This window comes from Echinops telfairi, unplaced genomic scaffold (genome assembly GCF_000313985.2).
Source record: "Echinops telfairi isolate 266 unplaced genomic scaffold, ASM31398v2 ScPeMD7_2;HRSCAF=8, whole genome shotgun sequence".
Taxonomy (NCBI): Eukaryota; Metazoa; Chordata; class Mammalia; order Afrosoricida; family Tenrecidae; genus Echinops; species Echinops telfairi.
This window is the reverse complement of record NW_022103898.1, coordinates 67,450,628-67,459,513: the sequence shown is the minus strand read 5'-3', so window position 1 is coordinate 67,459,513 and position 8,886 is coordinate 67,450,628.

Genomic DNA, 8,886 nt, shown 5'->3' with positions numbered 1-8,886 from the left:
GACTTGTGGGCTTGGGCAGCACTGGGTTGGGATGTTTTCTTGATGTTGCACTTACCCTTTATATAAAACTCTCTCTTATACATGAGTTTCTGTGGATTTGTTTTTCTAATGTACCCAGACCAACACAAAATTGAATATTAATTCATCAACAATCTGATGAAGCACTGGAATAGCTTACTTTTCTATTCCAAGACATTTGGAAGACAAGCTACTTGGCCAAGTGACTGAAAGAGATCCTTATTTGTATCACAGAACAATATCACTGATATCAAATGTAAGTACAATTTTGCTGAAGATCATTCAACATCAGTTGCAGCAGTACATTGACAGGGAGCTGCCAGAGGTTCAGTACTGATTCAGAAGAGGACAGGGAACAAGAGATATATATCATAAATGATATCAAAAGTTTCTTGACTGAAAGCAGAGACTACAAGAAAAATGGTTACTTGTGTTTTATTGACTAGGCCAAGGCCTTTTACTGTGTGAATGATAACAAATTATGGATACCTTTGAGGAGAGTGGGGATTCCAGAACACTTCATTCTGCTCATGCAAAGCCTGTACATGAATCAAGAGGCAGTTTAGGGAACAGAACAAAGGAATGCTCATGGTTTAAAATCAAGAAAGGCGTGTGTCAGGGCTGTATCCTCTCCTCATACTTGTTCAATCTGTACACTAAGAAGAATCATCATAGAAGCTGGCTTATATGAAGAAGAATGTGATATCAGGGTTGGAGGAAAACTTAAGAACTGCGATATGCAGTTAATACAACCTTTCTTGCTGAAAGTGAGGAGGAGTTGAAGCACTTGTTGAATATTGAAAATTGAAGCCCTTAGTTTGGATTACAACTCAATGTAAAGAAGGCCAAAATTCTCACAACTGAACCAGTAGGTAACATCATGACAAATAGGCAATTGATGGAAGTATTCAAGGATTTTGTCTTGCTTGGATTCACAATCAATGCTTGTGGAAGCAGCAACCAAGTGATTAAAAAGATGTATTGCTTTGGGTAACTCTTTAGGGTATTGGAAAGCAAGAATGTGACTTTGAGGACTAAAGTTTGCCTGCCTGACCTAAGCCAGGGTATTTTCAATTGCCTCATATGCACATGAAAGTCAGACATTGAACAAAGGGGACCAAAGAGAATCAATGCATTTGAATTTTGGTGCTGGCAAAGAACACTGAAAATACCATGGACTGTCAAAAGGACAAACTGATCTGTCTTGGAAGAAGTAAGGCCAGAGTGCTCCACAGAGGCAAGGGCAGTAAGACTTCCTCTTCCATACTGTGGATATGTTGTCAGGAGAGACCAGTTCCGGAGAAGGACATCGTGCTTGCTAAAGCAGAGGGGCAGCGACAAAGAGGAAGGCCCTCCACAAGAGGGATTGACACAGTGGCTGCAACAATGGGCTCAGACATGATTATGAGGATGGCACAGGACCGGCAGTGTTTTGCTCTGTTGGGTCTCTAGGAATCAGAGCCAACTCAATGCCACCTAACAACAATAAATACCAATCAGTAGAAAAAGGTCTTGCTAACATTCAATGCATAAGGATAACGAGAAGATTAGTGCTTTATAGTGCCCTTGGGATGTATCTGGAGCATCATAAGCATACAATTATGTTAATGATTATCTGCTAAGTATGATTTTTTTGTTTTTAAAGAAAGGAGAGAGAGAGAAGCTTGGAACAAGGGGCACTGACTGAGCAAATCACAGAACTGTACCACCACCAGAGTTTATTTGATGAATGATAGAGAGGCTGGTGGGCAGTTTGGTTGATTTAATACTCTTGTGTGCCCTGCATTGGACCAAGAACCTCAATCTACTCCATACCGAGAAGCATGCTGAGTAAGTGGTAAGAAATGTGACCTAGCAGTAAAGTTCGAAGGATCTTGATTATCATTTTAATTCTTCTTATGTAGGGCTGTGGTTCTCCAATTAACATATGCAGACTCTCTAAAAAGCATCTCAGGTTCAGGCAACATGAAATAATCATATATATGCATATTAGCTAACGCTTTAGATAAAAGCTATGCAAATAATTAAGGGAGAAATATTTAGAATAAAATATCATTTAAGAAATAAACATGTCACAGAAACTCTATTATAGAAGAATGGTAAATAAACTCTGGTACATCTATACAATGGAATTTGATGCATCAGTGAAAAATAATGACAACTCTCTTGAATGTCACAAGACCTGGGCAAAAACAGAGAACATTATGCATAGCAAATATCATAAATCTGATAAAGATAGATATTTAATAACACCATTATTATCAGGAAAACAAAGGGAAAAAAACATGGATCTTGGCTCTACATATAACCTCATCTCTGGGGGACGGACAACAGAAATGTGGGTGAAGGGAGACATTGGACAGTGTAAGATATGACAAAACAATAATAATTTATAACTTATCAGGGTTTCATGAGAGATGGGGGAGCGGGGAGGGAGCAGAAAAAGTGAGGAGCTGATACCAGGGTCTCAAGTAGAGAGCAAATGTTTTGAGAATGATGATGGCAACAAATGTACAAATGCACTTGACACAATGGATGGATGTGTGGATTGTGATAAGAGTTGTACAAGCCCCAATAAAATGATTTTTTTTAAAAATAAGACTTTGAAGAATACAAGGAAGCCAGGGACAGTCGGGGACAGGGAGAGGGGAGGGACAGGAAATTATAGAGGGAGGAAGGTTGGATGGGAGGGGCATAAAAAGACAGAGAACCACGTTTATGGATGTTTAACAAGACATAACTGTTTCATTTGTTGAGATGGGCTGTGTGACTATATGCAATATGCGCCTTTACAAACCCAACTCAATTAAGAATAAAAAGTGAAAATAAAGGTTTCAGGTCTTAAAAAATACAAATAATAAAAGCCTTCCAGATTCCTCAATAGTGGTCTGAGTGGCTAGAAAACAAGGGGGAAAAGGGAGAAACGTAAAAGTGAAATGGACTAGGAGTTGGTCATTAGTGCCATACAAGTGCATTGAAACATATAAAATAGTTCTGTTGTTTCTCTAAGTTACTGAGACACTACTGCTGATTGTGTTTTAGCTTGAGAATTACTGTATCAGGAAATGGAAAACGGCATGAATGTTTGGGCAGATCTATCTGGTTTGGGGTGTGGAGTTTGGATTGAAGTGAGGGAAAGCTTGGCATGGGAAGAACGGTTAGGACACCAGAGCACTAGTTTGAGTATACAAGATTGTAGGAGCTCTTATGAGGTGCCATCGATTCCGTTCTGACCCATAGCAACCGAATGTTATTAGCTAACAGAACAAAACCCCTTGTGCTCTTTCACCATCCTCACAATTATTCCTATGGCTGCACCCATTGTGGCAGCCACTGTGCCAACCCATCTCCCGGAGGGTCTTCCTCTCTTTTGCTGCCCCTCCACTGCACGGATTTTAACATTGGGAAAGCGGGACAAAAGTGGGACACCATTGATCAAACTCATATCCTGGCGAAATAGCCATATGGCAGCCGAAAACTGTATACCCTAGCTTGTTGTGCATTCTTTCCAAAAATCAGGACTTTTTTAAAACGCCGTGGGACGCGGGGAAAATTGTTAAAAATCGAGACTCTCCTGCCAAAAGCGGGAGGTCTGGTCACCTTATTCACCAAGCATGACGTCTTTCTCCAGGACTGTTCTCCCCTGACAATCTATCGCAAGCCTGTAAGATGAAGTCTTGACATCCTTGCCTCTAAGGAGCACGCTGGCCATGGTTTTGCCAACAAAGATTTGTTTGTCCTTTTAGAAGTTCATGGTGTTTTTAACAATACAGGTTTGATTCAATATGAGTGGCTTAGTTACCTAGTGCTACTGTAACACAAATGCCCAAGGGTGTGGCTTTCCACAACAGAGATTTATTTTCTTTCTCATAGTTCTTAATACTTAAAATCTGTCAGGTCTTGGCTGTGTTGAATCTTTCCTTCTTGGTAGCCCCGTGGATTCTCTGGTTCATCAGCATTTCTTGGCAGGTGGACAACCCTTATATTACATTTCTTTCCCAAGTGTCTCTGTGTCTATTCTGGTGTTTTAGATAGCTCAGAAATGATGAGGTTTAGAGCCCACCCTACATTGGTATGCCCTGTACATAACAAAAGGAAACTCTATTTCCAAATAGGATTGTATCCACAGTTACATGAGTCTGGAATGTGACTCATTTTGGGGGGAAATGCAACTTAATCCATAACAATGAGTTTGTTGTTGTTCTTAGATGCTGGTGAGTCACTTCTGACTCACAATCACCCCATGTACAGCAGAATGAAATGCTGCCCTAGCTTCACAGCTGTTGTTATGTTTGAGTCGCTGTCTCAACCCCGTGAGTTTAGGGGAAAGGAAAGGTAATAGATGAGCAGACGGTGAAGAGGAGATGGATGGTTCTTTATAGTTCATTCAGAACATGAATTCAGATCTCCACTTCATCAACTATCAGCTTCTGACATCTCTGAGTCTTGGTTTTTTTTCATTGGTAAAATGGAATTGGTAACAATTACTTTCCAGGCTGCTCTGAGGACTGAGAGTCAAATGAGGAAATAAGTGTGTACTACCATTTAATAATACAGTAACTGTAATCATTGCACACGACACTTGCCTGGGTGTAGCAGAAGAAGACCGAGGGAAGGGACAAGGGTAGCTACATGGATTCGATCCCATTGTCTGGGGAACTGATGGCCCTTTGAAAGAAATTTAAAAGAAGGGGAATTACTCTAGCACTGAGATCAAGCCATTTGCCCCATTTGGGGCACTCTGAACTAGGTCCAATTGGCAACTTTACTGTGCTGAAAAGAGAACTCTTAATGAAGACCAAAGCAAAGCCAACTGTACGCACTGCTCTCGGGTCGATTCGAACTCAGTACCTCATAGATCGAATAGAACTGATTCTAAAGTTTTCTGAGGCTGTAAATTTTTCCAAGAGAAGATAGCCTCATCTTTGCCCTACAGAGCAGCAGGTGGATGAGGTTAGGAGTCTAAAATTTGACCAATATTTACCAAGGGAACACCACCAGCACACCCTTACTGAATGCAGACAGGGGAGTAAAGTTATTTTGGGTGGCACCTGGAATAGCCTGTCCTATGTTATTATCTTCAATGGAAAAGATTGCTAGGAAAATAGAGTGCGGGCAAGAGTGTGCAGGGAGTACTCAAGCCCATGGCAATTGCACAGGACTTGTGAGAAAAGGGCTATAACGGAGTTTTGTAAGTTCAATTGTGACTGTTGTGTGACTGGTCAGTCTTGCCATTATTATGTAATTTAAGAGATACTCTGCAGGGGGCTGGAAATAGACTCTTTTGCATGACTTTCTGCAAATGATCAGATCATTCATGCCCAAATGGAATATGCCACTTGGAAATAGGCGTTCTTGGCTTTAAATACAAGTCTCCAGAGCTTCTCAACTCCTCTGAGCCTCAGCTCTCTAATATGTAAAAAGAGATAGAAGTAAGGCAAGTAAGAACTATTTTTACAAGATTTTTGTGAGAATTAAATGAAATTACATTTGTAAGGTATTCACATAATTATCAATAAATAAACTTAAGTTCATATTCTTTTACCCTCTCCATAAAGACCTTGAGACATTGCTTGCAGAAGAATGTGACAGATATAACTTGGGAAATTTAAAAAGCCATATTGATACTTTGACTTTTTTTTCCTTAATCAATAGAAGAATATGATGATGGTGGTGATGATGATGATGATTGTGTGTGTGTATTCTGGACTTGGGAACTATGTTTAGAATAGAAATAGAAATATAAAACACTGCATCAAGTATAAGTACTCATACAGTTGTATCTATGTTTTCATTACTTTAGATCTTGATGCTTTATAAGTTCTCTTTTTAAAGGGTATTATGTGTAACTCTTCCCACAAAGAGGTATTTTGTTACTTAGATTGAGTTGTAAATTCATGGATTTCATTGATGGACCTTTGGGAAACGCCAACCTTGTATAGGGACAATAGCAGGAAAATACCACTGACCTAATGGGAGTTCTGTATCTTACCATTTTGAGCACTGGCCAAAAATGAAGGCTCATAATATGATAGCTGCCCTGCTATCTGCAAACACTATTGTAGCATGGAGCGTAGAACTTCTCTGAGGTTCTGCGCCTGTCTGTCCTTGTATGCTACTTGTCCTATTTTACCACTACTTTCCTAGCATTAACATAATGTCTGGCCTACAATAACTGTTTATAGAAGGATAAAGGAAGGGCGGGAGGAGGGAGGGGCCTAATACATTACTTGGCAATACAGTCAGCACATGAAAAACAGCTGTTTAATGAGTGCATTAAGTCATATTTCCTGTTTTCCTCTTAGTCATCAATTTCATAGGACAGAATGAATGTAGCTTAGTCCACCAAGAAAAATCCCAAGGCAAAAGCGAATATTCATGATAACTATACTAATCTTATAATACTAGCTAAAATGTATTGAGTGGTTATTATGTGCCAATTATTGTGCTAAGCACTTAATTCATTTCATTGTCCTAATAATACTAGGAGAGAATTTCTCCCCCCCCCCGCCCCCGCAAGTGAAGGAAGATGAGAAAGATCAGCTGTGGTGGGGCCTGCTCCCAGCCTTGGGCCTCGCCTACACCCCCCCCGAATTCCCCCCCCCCCCCCCGCAAGTGAAGGAAGGGAGGCTCACAATGGTTTTATACAGTGGAGCTGACATTCGTATTCAAGGCTGTGGCTTGTCACTGGTCTGCTTTATGGACGCTTCCCTAACATTCAGCAGTCCCCTGAAGTGGTGGCCAAGTCTCCACGCACAGCCCAAGGGAAGGCGAAAAGAAGCGACGTCTGTGTGAGCGCACAGACAGCCCTCCCGGGACAAGGCTGTCTGTGTGCAACAGCTGTTCTCCCCAAGTGTCTGGTCCCAGCCCAGTGCAGACCCAACAAGGCTCGTGGGAGACACAAGTGGGTAGGAGCAAGCATGCAGCATCCCCTTCCTATCAGGACCAAAGGCAAACGCAAGCTTGACAAGACAAAGATCCTGGATTCTAAGGGCCAGAAATCTGGCGGAAACAAATGCATTGCTGCCCATCAGGGTCACAGCAACTTGCCTCTGGGGTCTTGGAAAGCCATCTAGAGACAGATGGGGTCAAAAGACGGTGGCTAACACACTTCAAGAAAAGACGCCCAATCTTATCTCTGTACCTACACGCGTTCTCCTGCATATCCTTCACACACACACACACACACACACACACACACACACACACACACGATGCTGGTACCGTGTTCTGACATGATCCCGGTTGCTAGCTCTGGCTCTTCCTACAACCATCTTTGGAAAACGAAGTTAAAGTATCGGGATGTAGGATTGAACTGACAGTGCTGTTGTTTCCGACTCCTTCATCTTGAGCGCCAGAGCACGTATTCTCGTGCTTTCTATCACCCTCCCAGCACCGACGACTAGATACCATATGCTCTGCACGTACTTGGCACTCGGTAAATGCTTGCTGAATGGCTAACTTTCCCTGTGTCCCCACTGTTTCCTTCCCACACCTACAGCATTACTTTAAGGATCAGCTGCAGAGCAAAGTTTAAGCTCCATCTTGACAAATAACCCTTATGGGTGTTTAAAGCCAAAAGATCGAATATTTAGAGTAGAAATATGAGCTGCGACTTCATGGGTGTTCTGTGAAGAGTTGCATAAACCTGGTCAAATAGATAGCCTTTCAGGCGGTACATAACAGACACAGCTTTGTGCATTTGCACATTTACAGAGAAGAGCCCAGACTTCACTTTGAACTCTGTGCTTCCTTCTCAGAACTGTTAGAAAGGAAGAGTCAAGGTCGTTCAATCTTCCATGTTTTTTTAAAGGAGGCATTACAGACATGTGGGCTTTTTAAAAGCCTGTGTCACTGGTTCATAATAGGAGAGTTGGCATGAAATCTATTTCCCCCTCCCTACCCACACAGAGACAGAAAAGAAAATAAAGCAAAAAACAAGACTGGATTCCACGGCCTAAGGGAATGGTGTGAGCAAATTAACTGCTAAAGAGGGGACTTTTAGACTCTGAGGGAGTTCTGGGTGGGGGACTGGTTAACACACTCAGTTGCTAACCCCAAAGTTGGAGGTCTGAGTTCACCCAGATGTGCCTTGCAGAAAGGTTTAGAGGTCTATTTCTGGAACAATCAGCCACTGACAACCCGGTGGAGCTGAGTTCTACTCGGATATACTTGAGGTCACCGCGAGTCAGAGCAGACTCGATGGCACCTGGTCTTAGACTCCCAGGATGGGATCTAGGCTCCCGGAAGCCTCCAAAGCCTGAAGCAAGGATCTAGTTGAAGGACCGCAGTCAGAAGCAGGATTATCCAGTAGCACTGGTGAGTGCCTCCACAGTGATTGCTTCGAATAAGAGTATCAAAAGAGAAATAAGCATGAAATGACCAAAAGGCGTTTTCTCAAACTAATGCTAGGATCCCTAGCTCCTTAGGTCACGATAGCAGAAACAGGAGTACATCTGCCTTTGCTCTGACTCCAGCTCTGACGGACCCATGTGCTCTTAAAACAGCTGACAGGAGAAAGCACCCATGCGCTAAGCTTTGGGTCCCACCCTTTTTATACAATTGAGAGGAATTTCAGTTAATGAAATCTGCTTGATATGCAAGGTTTTGCTGAAATGAAGTACACCTTGTTTTGTACAAAGCTATGTGGCTCTGAAGGTTGCCTGGAGCTAAGGATTTGTCTGATAGACTCAAATATACTTAACTACCTAGTAAAGCTCATTGGCTAGTATAAAGAAAGATCCATTAAACTGACCTTACTGATCTTTGGTTAAATTGACCTCAATGATCTTTGGATATTAGTATATTTTACATCACAAAGATCAGAATTGTGCCTTCTTTTCAGCCTACCCTATCTCTCCATTTCCC